The following is a 22,659-nucleotide window of genomic DNA, read 5'->3' on the forward strand; positions in this document are numbered from 1 at the left end:
ATAAAAATCTCCTGAGGGTAGGAAAAGTCAATACAGTCAATCCACTTGTTTTCTTGGAAACAGAAGCGTGAGTTTCCCCCACCTCCCTCTAAATGGTTCTAAAGAACAACTCTGCCCTTCTTTAGTGTCCCTAGTGGCAGGATTGTTCTCTGGAAACACTCTGAAGCTTCAGGCTCCCTTTAATCACATGGCTCTACCATTCCTGATATTACCAATAAAAGAAAGATCTTAACAAGAATATTTATGTGATGATTCCCAAAGAAAGTAACTAAACGGCACTTCATCTATAGGTCAAATTCTATTATGACAGAAACTATTTCAATAAAATTTCCCATATAACAAAAATACCCAACTGATTACCCTTTATTTCAGAAAATATTTCATCAAAACTGTAGGCTGAGGACCACAGCCAGACTCCTGTAGAGTTCACTGTAATAGGACCTGATTTATTATGAGCCTGTAAATACTCTCATTCACATAAGCTATTCATAAGCAATCCTCTGTTTTCTGTATTGACAGTTTCTCTATCAGGGATAGATGACATCAAAATTATTATTCTCTTTGTGCAGTTCCAAAACACATAAAATTCATTGTTTTTAATCAAGCCATTTCACTTTCCAATTCACAGATTCTTATTTGCTATGAGCCCTGTTAGTCATTAGTATAAATTAGGATGGGTCTACAATTGTAATGATCCATGCCTTATTAACCTCCTCCGTTTATCAAGCACTGTGATTTAAGAGATATCAGTTCAGCCTACACAGCCTGCAAAATTAACATCAGTCCCTCTGGAAATAATCATGAAAGAAAGCACTGTAACAACCATAGAAAGAAACCCTGAGCCACAGAGGACCATCATCAACTCATAAATTGAAAACTTACGGAAAGACAAAAGAGTAGAGATACATATGCAAATATGTGTGCATCTATCCAGGAATACGCTACTTCAGGTGTGCTGGATTTAGTTATTCCAAACACTGAACGCTAAGCATGTAAGGATCTGGTAATAGGTTTTAAATGGAGGTAGCATGGCTTAATGGACTAAGCTCTAGGACTTAATGGAATCAACGAGTGAATTTTAAAACCTGGTCTGCCACTAAAAGGTTATATCAACTTTAGGAGTCACTTAAATTTTTAGTAGTTTCAGGCTCATTACTTCCAGTCAGTAACATCTGAAATATTGTCGGCCAAAATCCAGCTTATAAATTGGAAATTTACTAGGAAATGTTTCTGTCTTGATATGTGTCCATATACTTATATTTTTATACCTATATTTTCTCTTTGCCTACATGACCGACTTAAAAGACATAATGGTTAAATGAGACTTTACTTTTTACTTCTATTGCCTTTCACACAGTACCTTTGTAAACCTATGGCTGCTAATGAAAGATAACCCTCTTTTGTCACTTAAACAATGGTAAACATTAAATCACTTAGGTATTTAGACTAGAAATGGTACAAAAAGGTGGATGTGGTCTGACTCTTTAGAAAAATTCTATTCTGATATTCTATCAGTCATGTTTCCTGGTGCACTAATGATTAGTACAGAAAGACCACTGAATACCAAACATAATTGGTAGGCAAGTTCTAATCATCCTGTCTCTGGATAATTACTTTATAATCATATTTGATTCCTCACATTCTCTGCCCTTGGATTTATGCTAACACACATCATTTGAACCATTGCTCCAATCATTAGCTCTCTAGACCAAAATAATAAAAGATGGAAATTGTAGAAAATGAGTGTGGACATCATGAATAAGACACCTCCTTCTTTGCTTGTTTATAATTAATTCTTCAAAATAGCCATCCAATAAAGTTCTAGCATCCTTTCTCATACTGTAACTTGTCTCCTGGAGTTTGACATCTCAATGGAGTGGTTATGCACTGGCCTAAATAATCTCTCTGCTATTCACTCCACCATTCATTTAGCAAGACTAGTGATACAGAAGTGACTAGTACAGGAGGAAATCCTTACCTATTAGGAAAACAGACACATGACCAAATATATGTTAACATATTACAAAATATAACAAGTGATCTCTCATTTATTTCTTTCAAAGAACCAGACACTTGGTTGAGTGCTTTATATGGATTATCTCAGTATATCCTCATATAACCCTATTGAGAAAGGTACTGTAATTATATGACATTGCGCAGATAAGAAAAACCAAGGCAGAGGATAAATTACTTGTCTAAAATCATATGCCAGAAAGTGGCTAAACATGGATTCAAACTCTTGTATTTCAGACAAAAAGTATGAAATGGGAACCCAAATGGAAGCCTACAGGTTAGAGCAAAGCTGCTATAATTGTAATAAACCATATTTATTCTCAAAGAATAAAGTCTTTGCATTCCAAATGCCATCTTAGTTCTGACGTAGGTTTAAATGAATCTTCTACAAAACCTACCTTGCCTAAGCAGTATTATCCTGTGGATTCATTCTTTAGTAATATGAACACATTCCTATCCTATCATGTCCGATGTAAAGGAAGAAGATTTGAGGAAAAGAAAGGAGAAGGCAGCTAGCAATTACTGAGTACTTACTCAGCTTTGAAGGCACAAGGCAACATATATTAATAAATACTTGAACAATTCTAATATACAGGAATTGTCAACTCCATTTTACTGACGAGGACTTTAAAGCTTTGAGAGATTAATCAACTCCCAAAGATTATCCTGGTTGGGACTCAAGTCTACATTTTTTTTTTTTTAATTTAAAAATGCCTGGGCATCTGAGTGGCTCAGTTGGTTAAGCATCTGCCTTCGGCTCAGGTCATGACCCCTGGGTCCTGGGACTGAGTCTTGCATTGGGCTCCCTGCACAGGGAGTCTGCTTCTCCCTCTGCCTCTGCCTCTCTCTCTCTCTCTCTCTCTGTCTCTCATGAATAAATAAATAAAACTGTTTAAAATTTTAATTAAATTTTTTTTAAAAAAATAAAAATGCTCATGTTTTTTTCACCAAAATGCTCATGTTTTTTTCACCACACTAGGCACAATATCCCTCCACCCTCCCTAACACCCCCAGCATACAAAGTTGAAGCTATTTGCTCATTTTAAACTCAAGTTTTGTTTCCTTGTATAGATCCAATAGAATTATTCTGAAGGAATAATTTCACTGCTTAAGATGTAGTATTTCAAATTTCTAGTTACAAAAGGGGTTAAGATGAGGGTTGGGGATCAAAGAGTTCATTTGACCATATAATCCCTGTTATCTATTAAAACAGATTACATAAATTGCACTCAATAAGACAAAGCCTTACCATTATTTGATTTGCAACAACAACACACGTTCACCCTTCAAAACACAAAAAGATGGCATAGGCTTTCACAGAATTATGTTCAGATACCATAGCTAATCCTTTGAAAGAAATCCAAACTGATCACAAAGCCTTTTAGAAGACCATAATTTAAAAAAAAAAAAAAAAAGGAAAGGAAATCAGCAATGTTAAGGAAGATGAAAAATACACATGCTGATCAAATTAGCCCTGGAATCTAGTATTTAGTTGATGAAATAGCTTTATTCTAGAAACCCTCAGGAAATGAATGGATGGCAAGGGTTAATACAAATGTGACCCTCATTAATAGAGAAGAACAGCATCAGCTCTCTGGACAATTAATTTTTCAACTCTGTTTCAGTAAGGTGACCTCTCTAAGTCCATACCCTTTATAACTCTGTGCAACGTTCCTATGCACTACCACCAGTGCTTGATGGGAATAAACTGACTCGAAAGATCTGCCACTTTCTATATGTGCAAAGTAACATCAACCTTAATCAGAGAGCTGGAAATGGAATGCCAACTGGACTTTTGCGCAGGTGACCATGAATCAGAGACACTGTCTTTGGTAGAGTGACAAGAATAAGCATAGCCCTGAGTACCCCAAATGTGAAGATCTTAAGAATATGAGAACTTCTTTGCTTTGATAAAACCTGACTAACCAAAAAGCTGGCTGAAACCTCATTTTTTGCCTAGACCAAACACAGAAATTTCTTGAATCGTGAACAGTCCTCATTTAAAGTTGGGAAAACCAATAAGGGCCCTAGAAACTGTCAAGCCACAAGCTGAGCATGAAGTCAAAGGTGGCAAGATAAACCCAACTTAACATTCATAATCACTCATTATTCAACACCAGAAATTATATGTCCTATGGACCTAAAACACCCTAATGCAATCCAGGGTGGTACAGGGATGTCAGCTGAGTAGGTACGTTAATCCAGAGTTGCTGATGGTGCTCAAGTTTTCTGGGTAACAGCATGAGGCAATGTCCTAAGGATACATTGTAACAATATGGATTATGGCAACTGGTGATTCAACATATTCTTGTCCTCTTGTTCTTCATAAAGCTTTCTTTTGGTAAATACCACTCAACATATTGTCAAAGGAAAGGTACCACGCTGCCCATTGTTATCCTAGGATAATTATAATGTCACAAAAATATAAGTTGGCCCTTCTTGCTAAGGATAATGCTATCAGAAATATGTGTGGCTGAAAACATTCTGGACTAGGATAACAGAGACCTATGTCTATGCTCCAATCCGCCACAGACTGACTTATTTCTTCATTGGTAAAATGAACCATACAAGTAGTATTAAATGGCTGCATTCATGTAAGCTTTCTAGAAACAAAACATGGCAAATAATGAACATATATATGTATGCGTGTACATATACACAAATATATTGGAACTACCACGTCAAGGGAAGCAAAAACAAAGGACCCATCACCTACATACTACTCTTTAGTCTCTAAGACCCCTTCATAGAGATTCTAAGGTAGCTAAAAGCTAGTTGAAGTTGGTAGCATTATTCACAAATACATTACCATAAGACAGTGGGTTTTCAACAATACAAAACTATTTTTTCAAATTTGACTTTTGCTACCCCAACTATACTGGGTATATATTCCATAGTACTTTCTGGGGAGGAAAAAAAAAAGTGTGGGGAAATCCCTAAATTCTTTAGGACATTTTAATCTAATTCTACTAGTTTAATGTTCATTACTGGTCTAATGTTCATTAGAAATCACAAAATTTCCACTGATTTATAGAAGAAAAATGAGTAGAACCAACCAATTGAGCCATAACTCTGAGTGTGAGTGAATTCAGTGCAGGATTCAATCTTTATGAAAAGGAAAATAATTACGAGAATCTATCAAAATAGGCTTGAAAAGAATAAAATAACTTGCAGATAATGTCAATTCTTCTATGAGAAGCAAAGATAGATCTAACCCTCCCTTGTGTAAAGTCACTTCAGAGAGGGGAGGATAGGGCATCTCCTGAGTGAGTCAATGAACTTGTAACCAGGTGAAATCCCTTTACCTGAAAGCAGGCTCCTGTATCTCACCTGTGCAAGTGCAATGACTCAGATAATTATGGTTAAAGGCTTCTATTACCAATGAGAATGTCTACAACGTTCACCGTTGTCAAATAATTACAGAAAAAATAAATTACTACACGGTTCCTTTCAGTAAGGTAAAAAAAAAAAATTCTTTAGCATTACTGGGGACCTCAAAGTGATTAGCCACGAAAGATCTACTGTTTATTACTATATACAAATAACAGGAATTATGAGGTTGTCCTGGGAATGTGAGACCCAAGAAATGTGATATACAAAATACCAAAATGGCAAATACAATAAGAGGATAAATCCTGATCATCTGACAAAACTAAGTAACTACATTGTGATAGGAGATTTATGAAATTTGAAAAGGAAGAGAAAATGCAAATTTAGAGTAATTTCATTAGTAAAGGGTAACTAATCCCCAAACAAATACATCAATTATATCCTTGGTTCTGCCAAATTCTGGACAAACTTAAATGGAGTAAATACCACAATATTCTAAAGCTGATTGGCACTTTCAACCTATGCCTAGGTGCCCATCTTCTCATTAAACTAGCAAAGTTTTTTTTTTTTAATTGAATGCCCAGAGGAAGTTTTTTACTATTTTCAGCATGTGAAAATCTGATTCAAAATAGGTACAGTTCCCTTCTCAAGGCACATGCCTTATAATTACTAATTCATTAATTTATCCTCATTACTGTCATTTCCATTTTACTTGTGAAGAAACTGAGAGACAAAGGTTTCGGTTCACTTGTTTAATACAGCATATGGTATATGTGATGTCAAAAGAAAGACATTCCAGAGAAGGTAAAACATGAATTGAATATTAGAAAACAGAGAGAAGATAGCCTGGCCGAAGGGATAGGGCATGAGGAAGGCTTTCTGGGCAGATGGAGCTGCTTCTGGGCTTTTGAACAGAGAGACACAGAGGGACAGAAACAATAACATTTCAGAGCTGGGTATTGTTGGAGAAGAAATATTAAGGTGTACCAACAGAAAAAGTTGGACAGTTAGGCTGGCTCTGTGTCATGAGGCATCTTGAAGGACGTTCTTGGAAATGTATACTTTTCATTGTGGATCACTGAGGGAACATAATAGGATTTTAAGCAAGTATATTTGTATTTCCAAAATAATCTTTCTGGTTAAAATGTTGAAAACGGTTGAAAATGGCAACAATTCTGAAATAAGGAAATTCTATTATAGTGCTCTTTCCTTTTATCCTCCCCCATCTTCATTCAGATATAACTGGCCTACAACATTGTGTAAGCTTAAGATGTACAATGTAATGATTTGGTATATCCCCATCACCTCACATAATTGCCCGTGTGTGTACATGAAAACATTTAAGATCTACTCTCTTAGTTTTCAAGAATACATTATTGTTAACTATAGTCACCATACTGTACAGTAGATCCCCAAAATGTATTCGTCTTATAATGGGAAGTTGATAACCCGTGATCAACATCTCCACATTTCCCCCCAGCCCTTGGCAACCACCATTTGATTCAGTTTATACAAGTTTGGCTCTTTAGATTCCACATATAAGTGAAATCATACATTATTTGTCTTTCTCTGTCTTTTTTCACTTAGCACAATACCCTCAAGGTTTATCCATGTTCTTGCAAATGCCAGGATTTATTTCCTTAATAGCTGAATAATATCTACCTACCTACCTACCTACTTATCTAATCTCACATTTTCTTCATCCGTTCAAGTTCAACCGTCAGTGAACACGAAGGTTGTATCCATGTTTTGGCTGTTGTCAATAATGCAGGTGACCAGCTAGAGGGGCTAGCCCTGAGCACATGCACAGCAGCGCAGGGTTCAGCTGCTGGGATCTAGGCTGGCAACCTGCACTCACACAGCAGCCCACTCCCACTGTGTGGCTGATACTGGTAGCCTCTGCCCTTTTTCCTTATTCCAAGCCATCCCTATATATCTCAGCTTTGCTTGTCTTTGGGTGGGATGAAACTGAAGCAGGTCCTTCACGCACTGCCCCAAAAGGCTGGGAAAGTTGTTGCTCACCTTATTCTCTGTTTCTGGAGAACGAAGCTCTTTTCAACCAAAGAATTCTTTCTTGGTGCTGGGCAGTGCCAGCCTAAGAAATGGGATGGTACAAGCAAAATAAAACTGCTCCTTATCTTTTTGTCCAGTTATTCTCTGGATTTCTTGTTCCACTGTGTTGTTCAAGTTTCTTAAGTGGACTCTGGAGCTCTCCCAGAGCTATTTTTGTCTGTAGATAGTTGTCTAATTGAGGGTCTTTGTGGGGGAACAGCGTATAGTTTCCTATTCCTCCATTTTCATGACCTCACTCCATATTTATTGGTTTGCATATATCGAACAATCCTTACATTCCAAGGATAAATCACATTGATCGTGGGGGGATGATCCTTTAAATGTGCTGCTGAATTTGGCTGCTAATATTCTGTTGAGAATGTTTGCATCTGTATATATCAGGGATATTGGCCTATAATTTTATTTTTCTTGTAATATCTTCACCTGGCTTTGGTATCAGCATAATGCTAGCCTCACAAAATGAGTATGGGTGTGTTCCCTCCTCTTCAATTTTTCAGAGGCATTTGAGAAGGCTTTGTGCTGATTCTTGGTAGAATTCACCCACGAAACCATCTAGTCCTGCGCTTTTCTCTGTTGAAAGAATTTGATTAGTGATTCAATCTCCTTACTCACTGATCTGTTCAGGTTTCCTACTTCTTCATGATAGAGTCTTGGTAGGTTGTCTGTTTTTAGAAATGCATGCATTTCTTCTAGTTATCTAATTTGTTGGCATATAACTGTTCCCAGACTGTATGATTTTTTTGTACTTGTGTGTTTCCTCTTTCACTTCTGATTTTGAGTCTTTTCTCTTTTTTTCTTAGTCTAGCTAAAGGCTTGTTGATTTTATCTTTTCAAAAACCAGTGTTCAGTTTCATTGATCTTTTCTATTATTTTTCTGGTCTCTATTTCATTTACTTATGCTCTGACCTTTGTAATTTCCCTCCTTCTGCTAACATTGGACTTAGTTTTCTTCTTCTTTTTGTAGTTCCTTGAGGTGTAAATTTACTTTAAGATCTTTTTTTCCCCCTTAATGTAGGAATTGCTATAAACTTCCCTCCGAGAACTGCTTTTGTTGCATTTCCTAAGTGTTGGCATGTTGTTTCCATTTTTGTTTATGTTAAGATATTTTTTATTTCGGGGCGCCTGGGTGGCACAGCGGTTGGGCGTCTGCCTTTGGCTCAGGGCGTGATCCCGGCGTGATGGGATCGAGCCCCACACTGGGCTCTTCTGCTGTGAGCCTGCTTCTTCCTCTCCCACTCCCCCTGCTTGTGTTCCCTCTCTGGCTGGCTGTCTCTATCTCTGTCAAATAAATAAATAAAATCTTAAAAAAAAAAAAAGATATTTTTTATTTCTTCTTTGATTTCGTCTTTGATCCACTGGTTGTTCAGAGGTATAAGGCTCTTTTCATAATCTATGTATTAGTGATTCCCTATTCAGGACACATGCAGAAAAAGTGACAACTGAAATGTATGAAGGAAATGAAATCAATAGGACTTAAGAAATGATTTGACTTGGGTAAGAAAGAAGGAGAAGCCAAATATGATTATCAAGAATCTTGTTCCTATTATTGACTAGAAGAGCAAATTGCATAGTAAAAGAGTAGAGAGAAACGTACAGATCTGGTGTGACAAAAATGGTACACCAGAGTTTCGGCGCGTGAGGCTGATCCACCTCACTGCTCTGGCACGTCCTTGCTGTTATTTTCTCATCCTCTAAAAGTGATCTGGGAATTCAGAGCATGGAGGTGGCTGGACATACTGACAAGATATTTCCTGTGTGACCCCAACTGGGGGCCAAAAACATGAACAAGAACTACCCTCTAGTGTAGTCTCTTTGGAGTCTTGAATAAATGGTTGCTATATTCTTCAGGGTTTCTCCACTCTACACATTCAGAGTTCCAGTCTCCCCCATCACTGTTTAATACACAGAATATTTGTTCAGCTCATAGCCCCTGGTAGCCGGCCTCTTAAAATCTTGAAATGTGCATGACAGCTTAGAGTTCATTCAAAGATTGGAGGTATCCTTATGCTAGTTTCTGGACCATTCTCTGTGATATCTTGCTGATAACTTCCCTGGCAATTACAGCTGCCCCAGCAGCCCGGACTGATCAGTTTCCTCCATCCAGTGAAACGACTGACTTCTACTTGGGCTCCACTTCCTCGCCCAAAGTTTGAGAAATGCCTCCAGGCCAAAAGCAGAACAAATGTGGAGCTTATTTTCTGAACTCCTTTTCTCTTAAGGATCATAGTCTTATACAAAATTTCATCTAATATTTAAAATAGTTGCCTTATTTATTTTGTCCAGTTTCATAATTCTTAATGTCAGAGGGTAAGCCTGTTATTTGGTTATTTTCAGAATCCCACATTATCAAAACTTTAACAGATAATACTCAGTTACTCTCCCCAAAAGCTCAAGAGGGATTTAGATGATCGAAGGATACAGAGTCTTTAAAATGCAAAAAAAACAAAAAGGATTTTTACATCAAGGAAAGTATAACTCAGTAATTATTTCTTTTTAATAATATTTATTATGTAAAATATTAATACTTAGTATTAAGTTTTTAACTTAAACATTTACTTTGTACTTGTGAAATGCTGCAAGATGGAAATGTAATTAGTGCAAGGACTTCTCAAAAATACATATGGTCTATTTGGAATGGACACATCCACCCAAGCAAATTAAGAAAGTGATTAAAGAGGACAGGATATGAAGTAATGCATGGTGGCTGATAAAGAAAGACAGAGATTAAGCTCCAAAATAGAAGATAATGTTCATATGTAATGGGATTAATTTTCCATCATGTCTCATTCCTAGAACATCCTCTTCAATCTAAGGATGGAAGAACAGGCTGGATAAAACAGGCTATATTTAAATCCTCTTTGTGTCACTCCTAGGAGTGGGGAGAGCAAGAAAAACATTACACCAGCATTTCTCAAAGTCTGTTTCACAAAATGCATGGTATTCTTCATGGAAAAGTTTCTAGATATTCACTAAGAATTTAAGATTTTTGAAATCAGTGAGAAATCCTATGATAAAATGTCCTGATTAACTTGTTTTAATGTAGCATTTTACAAAATTGTGTAACTACAGAAAAAATTATGCAATTAATATGCTCTACATTGTTATATGATTATTACAGCATTAAAATGAGTAATCTTTGGAACACACTTTGAGAAATACTGAGTTATGTTACTTAGACATGTTCAAAGAGACTTTGTAGAGAAATGCAGCTTTTTCCTAAGTCAATCTGACCAGTGGGGCTCCGGAAAGATTCTACATAAAATGGTCTTCGAAACTAGAAAAATAAGAAAGCCATTGACCCTGGAACCACACATCTCAAGAGGAGACAAGAGAACTATGTTTAGGCAGATGGACACACTGGTCATAGAGTAACTTAGAAGTCAGTGTACAACAGAGAAACTGAAGTCAGTTCGTATCATTCTAGTATTGAAAATTCAAAGGTCACAAACAAGAAGACAAATTGCGGTATCCAGGTGAGACAGGGCAGCATGCCTCTTAGTCAGCAATATTACAGAAGGTCTATCGTACTAATGGAAAAGTCAGAAACAGGATGGCAAAAAGATCAGTATAGTAGCAACATCAGCAGCCCAGTTAGGCCTTTTTATTAAGAAGAACATAGAAGAGAGACTTAAGAAATACAGAAAGATTGTGACAGGATCCACCATTATACTCAAAAAAAAAGATTTCACAACATACATTACAAACATCAGATGCATTTCTACCAGCAGAAGGGGATGGCCAGCTTGCAGAATAGTAAGAGAATAAAATAGAGAAGATTTTCCCTCATAAGAACCTCCAGCTCAGAGTTTATTCATTAATCATGAAAGGATTAGTGATTAACAAAAGGAGTCCAACCAGTATTGATTACGTACAGGTATAAATTATTTGCAAACCTATACTGCTTAGCTAATTAACTTGTACGTTATTCTCTCTCATTAATTCATAATTTGTTATTATTTATTGACCAATAATATGTAATTCTGATGTAATTCACATTTAGTTGATATTAAAAAGGAAATGTTTAAAATTGGGTGAAGTCAGGTCATGATCTTGATGTCTGGATAAAAACTAACCTTGACTATGTCTAAGAAATGATAGTTAACCAGGCAACTGCCTATATGCACCTTCTTACCTGCTGGATACTGTGTTTCACACTTTACCATCAAACACACACATGCTGATGTTGAAACATCTTCTATAAAACAGGGGTTTTAAACGCATTTTCAGGGTGGTTTCCTTGGGCTGAGTTTTGGTTTTATAGGTGTAAAATATGATAAATATCTAGATAAACCATTAAAAAAAACAGACTTATGTCCTAATTATTACTGCAACGCTCTAAAACAACGATGGACCAACACGAGAGTTGTCTTTGCATAAGAAAAAGCTACACTTTCTAGGAAACATTTGTGGATCTTTTTTTTTTCGTTGACTTTTTTGCAGTTACACCTGTTATAAGGTAGAGAAGGAAATGTTATGCTTGCGGTTCTTTAAAAATTTCAATCTGGCTAAATGTATCTAAAATATTCATAAAATTAAGCTTTTTCAGTCTAAAAAAACATGGTTTCCTAAATTGTTTACAAGAGTGACTATATGCCGATGGAGATATTTTGAGCACAAGGTGCAGCAGAATTTTAAATAACTTCCTCTCACTCCTCATCAGTGTCTATATGATTTCTAATCATTCCTCTACACATCAGCTGTGATGAGAATGAATCCAGGTGTGATGAACATGATGTCCCTGTTATTCTGAAGGACGTTTATTTTTATTTATGCCATTGTGTTTAGGCTTTTCAAGCAATATTTAGAACAAATAGGCATACAAAGATTCTAAGTTAAACCTTCTGCCAGCTCCATTTCTGAAGTGGGGGCAGGATTTCCTCCTGTTCAGATAAAGGTTTCCAACGGCAATAGGACGAGTGAGGCCAGAATACTAATTTTCAAACTGCCCTTCGTCTGCTGTGGAGTAAGGGAGTATTTTCTCAGTGGTTCTATCGGAAGTTCTAAAACTCTCCAGAAAAATTGCAAAGAAGAAAATACATATTTCCCAATGTCAACTTCTGTTAAAAGAAAAACTTTTCAAGCACAGATGTCGATCCATAGATAGAGCTGTTACGGCAAGAAGAACTTTCTGTAATTATAGGTAATCATGCAAACCCCCCTTGGAACACAGATTCCATTTCATTTTTTGTTTCTGAGATTACAGAGACTTGGGAAAGGGGGTATTTTCACTTATCAAACTAACAGCAGGTCTTCTGAAAAGCTTAGCATAATATATCTTTTATTAAGCATATATTTGCTCACTAAATAAGTGATTCTTGTTTATTTCCACAAGATAATAATTTTGAAGCTCAATTCATTGACAAATCTAATGCTTCATATTTGCTGCTGTGCAACTAGGAAAAATAAACAAGAGCTAACTAAAGAAACAAAGCTGAATGTTAGAAGCCTACTTGATCACACCCAGGAAATGGTTATATTTGGTTGATACTTATTAAAGCTGCATGTTTAAGTCTATTAAGATGCATTTCATTACCTCTGCCACATGCAAATAGGCTTTCAAACTTTCCAGAGCAGCAGGATTTATTGTACAGTTCAAAGAATGATTGTATCTGCCTTCTGGGTTTGGTATAGTCTAATTTCATAATATATACACAAACAGGATTTGTTCTCGGAGTAACACTGGGACAATTTCAGAGCTGTAAGTCAGGTGCTTGATGAGCTCCTGAAAATATTTGTTTAGTATTCCGAATAATACATATAATTTACAGTGTTATCCTGAGATAACGAGGAAATGTTATTTCAAATAATAGCTTACTTAGTAAACAGGGGTTCCAGTGGAGATACTACCCAGCTATCACGAGACACCATACATTCATTTTAGGTAAGCCCATATCTATAACTCATGTCCCAAGAAAATTATGAATATTGTTGTGAATTGGCTGACATTCTGCTCAAATAATATTTCTCTAGCAGCTACAAAAATGCAAAAGAATTAATTGCTTTAAAAATGATTTATTGCATTGATAAAAATTACATTTTACTTGAAGGGAAGCCAGGAAAAAAATAACCCTTAAAGGCCACTAGCAAGGTATAATCGAAATATGTTTGAAATAATTATAATGTAAATCATTAAAAATATGTCCACTTTCATCAAAGGTTAGGTTATACAAAGATATTACTTACACATATCAATACTCACTTGAATTTTTCAAACCGTATTTTTTAAATTTAATTTATTCTCTCCCATGAAGGATGAGGTACACCTAAATGCCTGATACATTTTATTTCAACACTTAACTTCGAAATTTAAATAGCTGGATTATTGGTTCTTCTATTGTTTAAAAAAATGCATTAATTATCAAATCCGTATTTGCTGTTTTTTCTGCTCATCCAAGTTTTTTATTAAATTGTAAGATTTTAAAATATAACTTCAATTAGCTGTTTACCTATTTGCTTTTGAGGTACCTGTTACCAATATGATTAAACATGAAAACATATTATTCTACATACAAAATCAATATACGTATATGTATGTACGTATATATGTGTGCAAGTTCCAAGATAAATATGTACTAAATATAGTAGTTATAATAATCACAATGAATACAGATATTCTTCTACCTACATATCTACCTTAGGGCAATGTTCAGTGGAGTCTTGTAGAAATGAGAAGACATAACTCCTTTCATTATTAAGTTTATATCTCCTCATCACTGTTTTAGTAAATCACTTTTTTCTGCCCAGTCTTGTAATATGAGTATGGTAGAGAGCTTCGAATATAATAAAATTAAGCTAGCTAACCGAAGGGAAAACAGAAAATTGAAAAATTTCAGAAAACATACTCTGTTAATTAAGGCATGATTCTAAATGTTTTCAGTTATAATTCATTGTTTATATTATTAAATATATTACAAATATATGAACACTTTAAATTCTCCCAAAGATTAAAGCTTTGTTTCTCCCTTTTAAGCCCTGTACCTACGTCAATGTTATTTATTTTTTAGGAAAATCAAAATTTATTCCAAGTTTTGTTTTTTATTTACCATTTAGATATATCTCATCACTAAATAAATATATTTCAAAGAAATACAAAAAATGGCTCCTTCTCTTTCCTCCATCTTCGAACCTGTTGAGGCCTGCTGGGAACAGAACAAATAAGTCTAGAAGGCTGTGGTCCAAGGCCATTTTTGCTGGCTACAAGCAAGGGTCTCTAGAACCAGAGGGAGCACATAGCTCTTCTTAAAATTGAAGGTGTTTCTGCTCAAGATGAAACAGAATTCTATCCAGGCAAGAGATGTACTTATGTATACAAAGCAAAGAACAACACAGTGACTCCTGGAGGCAAACCAAACAAAACCACAGTAAGCTGAGGAACAGGAACTCATGCTCATGGGAACAGTGGCATGGTTCTTGCCAAATTCCCAAGCAACCTTCCTGCTAAAGCCATTGGCCACAGAATCCATGCGATGCCATACTCATCAAGGATTTAAACTTACTGAAAAGTAAATAATGTGTACGTTACAAAAGAAATACAGAAAATGAATGAGGAACTGAATTATAATGAGTAAAGAATATAATAAATACAAAATATCAGTACGAGACATCTGCACAGTGCCAAGTTTTCTTAAACACACGCACACGCATACAAACACACACACACACACACACACACACACACACACACACACAATCAAATGACAATCCAAAGTCCTTCTTTATATGACCACTAGGTAAAGATGTGAGGGAGCTCACATCAAGGAAGAAAGTCAATTTTATTTCATTGTGCTTCTAGCAAGAGCCGAAAAGTCAATTAGATAACCTACGTCTGCCCTCTTAGATGGCCCCTTCTCTCCATTCCATCAACTTGACTACTCCCATATCTGCCATCACATGCACACATCTCTCATCACCATCGACGATATTCAGTGTAAAGATTAAAAGGTATTTTCCATAAGAGAACATCCCTTGCACATCAATATCTATTCACTCTGCCTTTATCTCATCTCTTCCTTATAGAGTGATAGGCAGGCAAGATAGAGGAAGGTTCAAGTCTTCTTAGTTCCAAATTTTGCCTCAGGCTTTCAACATTCTGGAAGGAGCAGGACAGAATGGCTAAATCCCACCTCCCAGATCCAATCTCTAATTGGATCACAGGCAAATAAATGTTTTCTCTTAATTGACATTAGTTATGTGAAAATTACTTCAAAGATTTGAAAATTATTGTTGCAATTTTTGAGCCTCTCCACTGGCAAAATAAAATAAGTTATTCATTCAACTAGTGTGTAGCAGGTATTCTCTATATTCTGGGGATGTAACAGAACATACAAGAAGATCCCTGCTCTTAACCAGCTTTATTCTCATGAGGTTAGTGGACAGACAATATAAGAAAACAAATAAACAAGACAATTTTAGTATCCTTAGCCTCAGTTTACCCACTGTAAAATTATTCATCCACCCAGTTGAGAAATATTTATTGAGAGTTTATCATGTGCTAAGCACTGCTCCCTTAGTTGTGAATAAACACAAACAATTCTGTCCTCATGTACTTATATTCTAATGGCATAGATAATAAGCTAAAGAAGCAGGTAATACATATACTACGTTAAATGCTCATTTGTACCGTAGAAAGAAAATAACCAAGCACAGTGCATAAGGAAGGCCAGAACAATGCAGGTAAGTGTGTCAGGTTTCAGTTTAAATTGGGATAGTCAAGAAATCACTTTCTGTGAATGTTAGTATGCAAAATTCTGAAGAAGGTAAAGAAGCAAGGCCTGAGAATAACCTGGAGTCAAAGCATTATGGATCCCTGGTTTATTCCAAGAATAGTAAGAAAGCCAGCTTGACTACACAATCAAGAAAAACCATAGAGGAAAGAGAGATAAAGACATGGGTTGGAGAGAGTAAACGGATGGTTTAGAATGTTGTAGACCATTCAAGGGATTTTAATCTGTGAAGAGGGAAACCAATGAAGCATTCTGAATGGACAGATTTCACATAATCTGACACATTTTCATAGGGGAGAGGCAAGAAAGACAAATTAGGATGCTATCACAACTAGCAGGATGAGAGATGAGCGTGAGACATTGCTGGAATTCCACCAACACTGTAGGAGTGACAGTGGTAAAGAGCTGCTGGATTTAGAAGGTAGTCAATGGGATTTACCGGTTACTGGATTTGGGGTTTGAGAGAAAAAAAAGAAAAAAAAGGATAACCTTACGATTATTGGCCTAAGCCCCAGAAAGAATGGAGTTGCCATTAATGGAGATGGAGAATCAGGGGAAGAACTGGTTTTGGAGAAAAGATAAGAGCTCTAATATGGGTATATAGTTTTAAGGTGATAAATAAACATCTAGGACATCTAAGTATGGAGATGAGTATAGAAATTTGGAGCTCAGGAGAGAGCTCCAGGTTAGAGGCATAAATCTGGAAATCATATTTAAAATTATGAAAATGTATGAGGAAAGTATGACAGTCACACTGAACTACACCTCAGGGTACGGATAAAGAGAATATCCTCAGACATTTGCACTGTACCTAATACAAGTTAAGCCTTTAATATATGTTAGCTGTTATTATTATTATTTAGGATTCTGCTTTATGTGCAACTACTTTTTATCCATAATTATCATAACATTTAATAACTACCAGAAACCACAGTGTCAAGTCTAATTAAAATGTGCTACTACCTTGTTTTTTTTTTTGTTTTTTTGTTTTTTTGTTTTTTTAAAGATTTTATTTATTTATTTGACAGAGACAGACAGCAAGCAAGAGAGGGAACACAAGCAGGGGGAGTGGGAGAGGAAGAAGCAGGCTCCTAGTGGAAGAGCCTGATGTGGGGCTCGATCCCAGAACGCCGGGATCACGCCCTGAGCCGAAGGCAGATGCTTAACGACTGCGCCACCCAGGCGCCCCAAAATGTGCTACTACCTTGTAATTGAGGTAATATGTCCACAAAAACAGGTGGAAATTCAAATGCATTCCTAAAACAGCACTAAGATGAAACACTGTACATAGATAGGGGTTTCATGCGTATTTAGCTCTGAAGCATCACCTCCTGACAATAATTAAGTAGATAAGCATGCCAAACTGATATCCCCCCCAAAAAAATCAGTTTCTATTGCTCTGCTCTGTGTCATTCAGACTCAAACTCAAAAGCAAGTTGAGGGGCACCTGGGTGGCTCAGTCAGTTAAGTGTCTGCCCTCAGCTCAGGTCATGATCCAGGGTCCTGGGCTCGAGTCCCACATTGGGCTCCTTGCTCAGCTGGCAGCCTGCTTCTCCCTCTGCCTGCTGCTCTCCCTGCTTGTGCCCTCTCTCTCTGTGTCAAATAAATAAATAAAATCTGTAAAAACAAACAAAAACAAAAAAACAAAAAACAAAAGCAAGTTGACTGGCATGTGAAAGACATGAAAAATTTGACTTGACCATATTCTAAAAGGGAGTTTAATATAAAGAAATATAAAGACTATCAGAAAATAGAGAAAATGTGTTGAGGGAGTGTTCTGTTACCTTTCCTCTCACTTGAGGACTTTCATTTAATTAGCAAGGATAAGACAGACTCAAGCATTTTCCAGTTATTTCAAAATACAACTATTTGTAAGATTGCTTTGAATCATAACCTTATTGAGCTATAATACAAAAATAAGAGGAGATACTAAAGAGTAATAAGTGTTTTCACAATCACATTGCATTGATCCTTAAGAATGGGCTTTATGGGTAGCAAGAGATGAAGAGTACTTTTGGTTCCATTCCCAAGAAAACACTAATAGAATCTGTGATAACCTTCGCTGGCCTTTGCCTATTTTTCCTTTATGTTTCAACCAAATTCGGCAAAGCACGTTTTCACCCTCAAAACTTTTAAGTCCATATCAGTTGTGGTTTTCTTATTTTTCTCATGTGAATCACTGGTAAACCGTACAGCAAAATAAAAATTAGTGTTTTCTTGATCAATCATTGTGTTTCCGTACAAGTTCCAAGATGCAAAGCATAAACACTGAAGTGAGCAGTCATGAACGAACCCTTATGGGCCACTGTTCTATCAGCATACTTACACTTAGGTTTGTCAGTTAACAGACATTAACTAAGAGTATTAAACCTTAAGAAACATGTTACACAGGCACCTACACCTTCACGGACATTGAAAAGCTGCATCTATTATGTCACCTAGTGGATAAAAGGAAAATAGCAAGACTACTCCCTGTGTAACTGGGGGCAGCAAAGTCAGATCTTACTTTTTGAGTTTATAGTACCTGACTAGAAAGTCCGTAGAAACAACTGGATGGTGGATATAGTCGTTTCTCATCTTCGGAGAAAGAGGTCATTATTCGAACACAAATTTATCTTCAGTATTGAGACAGAGAAAAAGAAAGAATCAGGTGATTAGACTTAAGTAGGTTTTTATGGTTTTTGTAAAAGCCAATCCGAGTCCTGTCCAAAGAGAAATGTGGCACACTTGCTGATAGAAAATATCATGCAAGCTACTTCTAATTTTATTTCTATATGAGTTGACCCAATGAGAAGATCTTTTTTCTAAACTAAAAATTTAAGGGTGACTTAAGTTGATTTAACATCATTTATTTTGAATATGTGAACAGTAACATGAGTATCATTTTTTTTACTTTCAACAAGAGTTATTATTTCCCCAAGAAATCAGGAAGTAAAGCCAGATCCTAATACAGCGAAATCATGTACAGACATGTGTTTTAGGGGTTCGAAAACCAGCTTGTAAGGCAATTTGTAGATTATTCAAAAATCCAATTACTCTCAGGAACAAATGTGATTGAAATACTTTGCCACAGAGAAAAGAATGTGGCTAATCAATGTCAAACGTACACTTAATTGATAGTCACAATTTTAAACCCCAAGGCTTAACTATTGGTTAAGGATTTATATTCATATTGAACACGTTTTAATAGCACTTGACTCTCCAAATTCTGAACCTCATGCTTTCCTAACAGAAAATATATGTGACCCAGATGTGAAGCTTACAACTTGTATAGCACAATCCTCAGAACTGACAGATACATCATGCAGTTTTATTTTCCTTTTTAAATAAAAAAAAGATTAGCTGTTGTAGGAAATTTTGACTTACTGGAGAAACAACCACAAAATTAAATAAAGAAAACTCCCATATTCCTACAGTGCCAACAGAAAAAAGATGCATATATTCTAATCAATTTGTATGAATTTTTCTCTTCACCTTACTGATGAATAGTTATGCAATGGAAAAGCAGACATGAAATCTGTCAACAATTTCAACATGATTAGTTAAGGAGAATAGCTGCTAGTTCCTCTTACACTGATCTGAAGCATTAATATAGTTAGCTTGGGCAAGCTTGTCAACCAGGTCATCTGCCTTAGGCATGAACCTGGCATAGAGCATTTTTGATAATCCTTTACTCGATTCTGTCAAGCTACTCTAATGCTATTTTTCTTAGGTGTCAGTGTAATTGCCCCTGACTGAGAAGTGACTTAGTTTCTTGGTGTTCCACATATCTGTAGCTTCTTGCCCAAGGGACTTGTCCCAGGCTTCGCTCATGTAATGTTACATTAGCTATGGTTAACCAGGAGGAGACTTAAAGAGCCTGAATATATTTTCTTAAAATGGGGAAAAATAAAAGAACTGAATTTCAATGAGCATAAAGGTTTTTCAGGTGGGTGGGTATGGGTGTGAGCTTTTGTACTTGTACATGGGTGAGTATCTGTTGTTTCTTCCCCCAAGTCACTATTGATAAAAATAAGCAAATGATAGTGATAGATTGGTACTTCAATATTATCATGAGCTCCAGATCCCCAGTACGTCAATAATAAGACTTCTGTTTTTCAATACCAAATAAAGCCTAACAGACACTGCTATAAACATGAATAAAAAATCCATGCTAAGGCAATACTCTGGAAACACTGTAATATCACATTGACAAAGATCTTAATCATGGCATTTTTAGAATAATAAAAAATAGAAAATAATTACATAGGACCTGTTAAATATTTAAAATATGAGAAAGGTCTAAACTCATTTAAATAGGAAAATGTTCACGAAATACTGTTGAGTGAATAAGCAAATTACAAAAGCTGTGTATATGATTTTGTCCAGAGGGAGATGGGTAAATACTTGTAAGTGGGTATGTAAACATACAAAACTATCTCAAGGATATACTCCAAAGTGTTAGTGGTTGTTATTCCTTGATAAAGAATTTTAGGTAATTTTTGTTCTTTATTACTTGTTATATTAACAAAATTGTGGTATATCCATATAATAAAATATAACATTAAAAAAGAAGTAATAATACATGATACAGCATGAATTAACCTCAAAATAATTATGCTGATCAGTACACCAGTCAGCCTGACTTGCCAATCTACAGATCTGTAGCCAAAGGTATACCTAGATGGTATCTAGGTATCTGAGTCATCTGGGAAGTTTAGTGAAGGTGAAAACTATTCTGCTTCTTCCCTAATTGCAAAATTTTTCTCAGGAGAATAGGATGTTATGTATTGCTGAGCTAGACTGGGAGAATCTGGAACAAAATTAACTTATCCTTTTTAGTCAAAATGAATACTGCTATTAGCTGAGAACTTCCTCAACCCCTTCAAAAATTATGTATATTATGTTTCAAGATCAAGTATGATAGTGGCAGAAAAAAACATCAAGTTGAATCAATAAATTAGTGTTCTACTTATTATTCTACTATTAAAACAATTTATTAATTTTCTGTAAGATAATACACTATAATTACTGACACAAATACATCTGAATGTTGACAGGTTTTGTTTTTTTCTACATGTGAAATTAAAACATTGTACTGTTGATTTTATGGTTTTGATAATTGGACTATGGTGTGTAAGCTCTTAACGAAAGGAAAGCTATGTGAATTCTATACTATTTTATAACTTTTCTAGAAGTCTAAAATTATTTAAAAATAAAAATTTGGGGGGACACCTGGGTAGTGCAGTCGTTAGGCGTCTGCCTTCGGCTCAGGGCGGTCCCGGCGTTATGGGATCGAGCCCCACATCAGGCTCCTCTGCTGGAAGCCTGCTTCTTCCTCTCCCACTCCCCCTGCTTGTGTTCCCTATCTGCCTGGCTGGCTCTCTGTCAAATAAATAAATAAAATCTTGAAAAAATAAAAAAATAAAAATAAATAAAAAAATAAAAATTTTTTTACATAGTAATAATGCTGAATGAAAAAAGCCAGAAATAAAACAAGAGTTATGCAACATGATTCTATTCATGTGAACCTTCTAAAAAAGTAAAACCTACAGCAACAGAGAGCAGAGGAGCTGGGTGGGAGCAGAGATTGACTGCAAAAAGGCATAAAGGAACTTTTATAAATGATACAATACTCTAAAATTAGATTGTCATGATCTTCCCATTACTGTATACATCACTAAAACTCATCAAACTGTACACTTAGAATGGGTGCATTTTATGAAATATATATTATATTCAATAAAGATTCATTATATTCAATAAAGTTCATTGTAGAATGGTCATAAAAGAGAAAGAAGAAGGAAAAACAAAATACCTTGATGATACCAAAATACCCAAAAGCAAAAGTTGAGAGTCATGGTTTATTCATATAACTGGACACTGTACAGCTATGCGAGAGAGAAAAAAACATGCATGTGCTGATATGGGAATATTTTGAAGACGCATTAAGCAAACTATGTGTATAGCAAGGTCTACTTTAAAGGAGGGGGGAATGCTATAATCTGGATCTTTTTCCATGAATATTGTTGAAAAGGAAAAAGTTCTCTCTACCTTCTTAGGTTCTGTAGCTGGGCCTGAAAATTAAACTGACATAAGACAAATAGGAGCAGTAAACTGTGGGACAGTGACAAGGAAATACATGGGGGAAACTAATGGAATTCAAGGATTATTTCAGTAGGTTTGTTTGAACAGACCCATTTTGGTGACAACTCTCAATCTCTGGTGGTAAGAATGTTCTCTTCCTGGTACAAAGGGGGCACCCTTTTCATGGGAAATTTCATGACCTGCTTTTAGGTAGAAAGGGAGAGGTTAGAGAGACCTTCCTGCATCTGCTGTTTCTCAGGTGCCTTCACCTCAAAATAATAATATACAAAAGGGCATATTGTGGGGTGGGTATGCTCTGAACCCCTTTAGCAGAAAAGTATCTGAAAAGCACACAAAAAAATTAGCAGTAGAACTGGGGTGCCTGGGTGGCTCAGTCGGTTAAGCATCTCATGTTATGATCTCAGGGTCATGGGATCGAGCCCTGCATGGGGCA

At 36.0% G+C, this 22,659-nt stretch overlaps 1 pseudogene; it reads left to right on the forward strand.

The window, feature by feature from the left end:
• The first annotated feature begins 2,225 nt into the window (after positions 1–2,225).
• On the forward strand, positions 2,226–14,906 carry LOC121100490 (annotated as a pseudogene).
• The last annotated feature ends 7,753 nt before the right edge of the window (positions 14,907–22,659 follow it).

This window comes from Ursus maritimus, unplaced genomic scaffold (genome assembly GCF_017311325.1).
Source record: "Ursus maritimus isolate PB19 unplaced genomic scaffold, ASM1731132v1 scaffold_4, whole genome shotgun sequence".
NCBI lineage: Eukaryota > Metazoa > Chordata > Mammalia > Carnivora > Ursidae > Ursus > Ursus maritimus.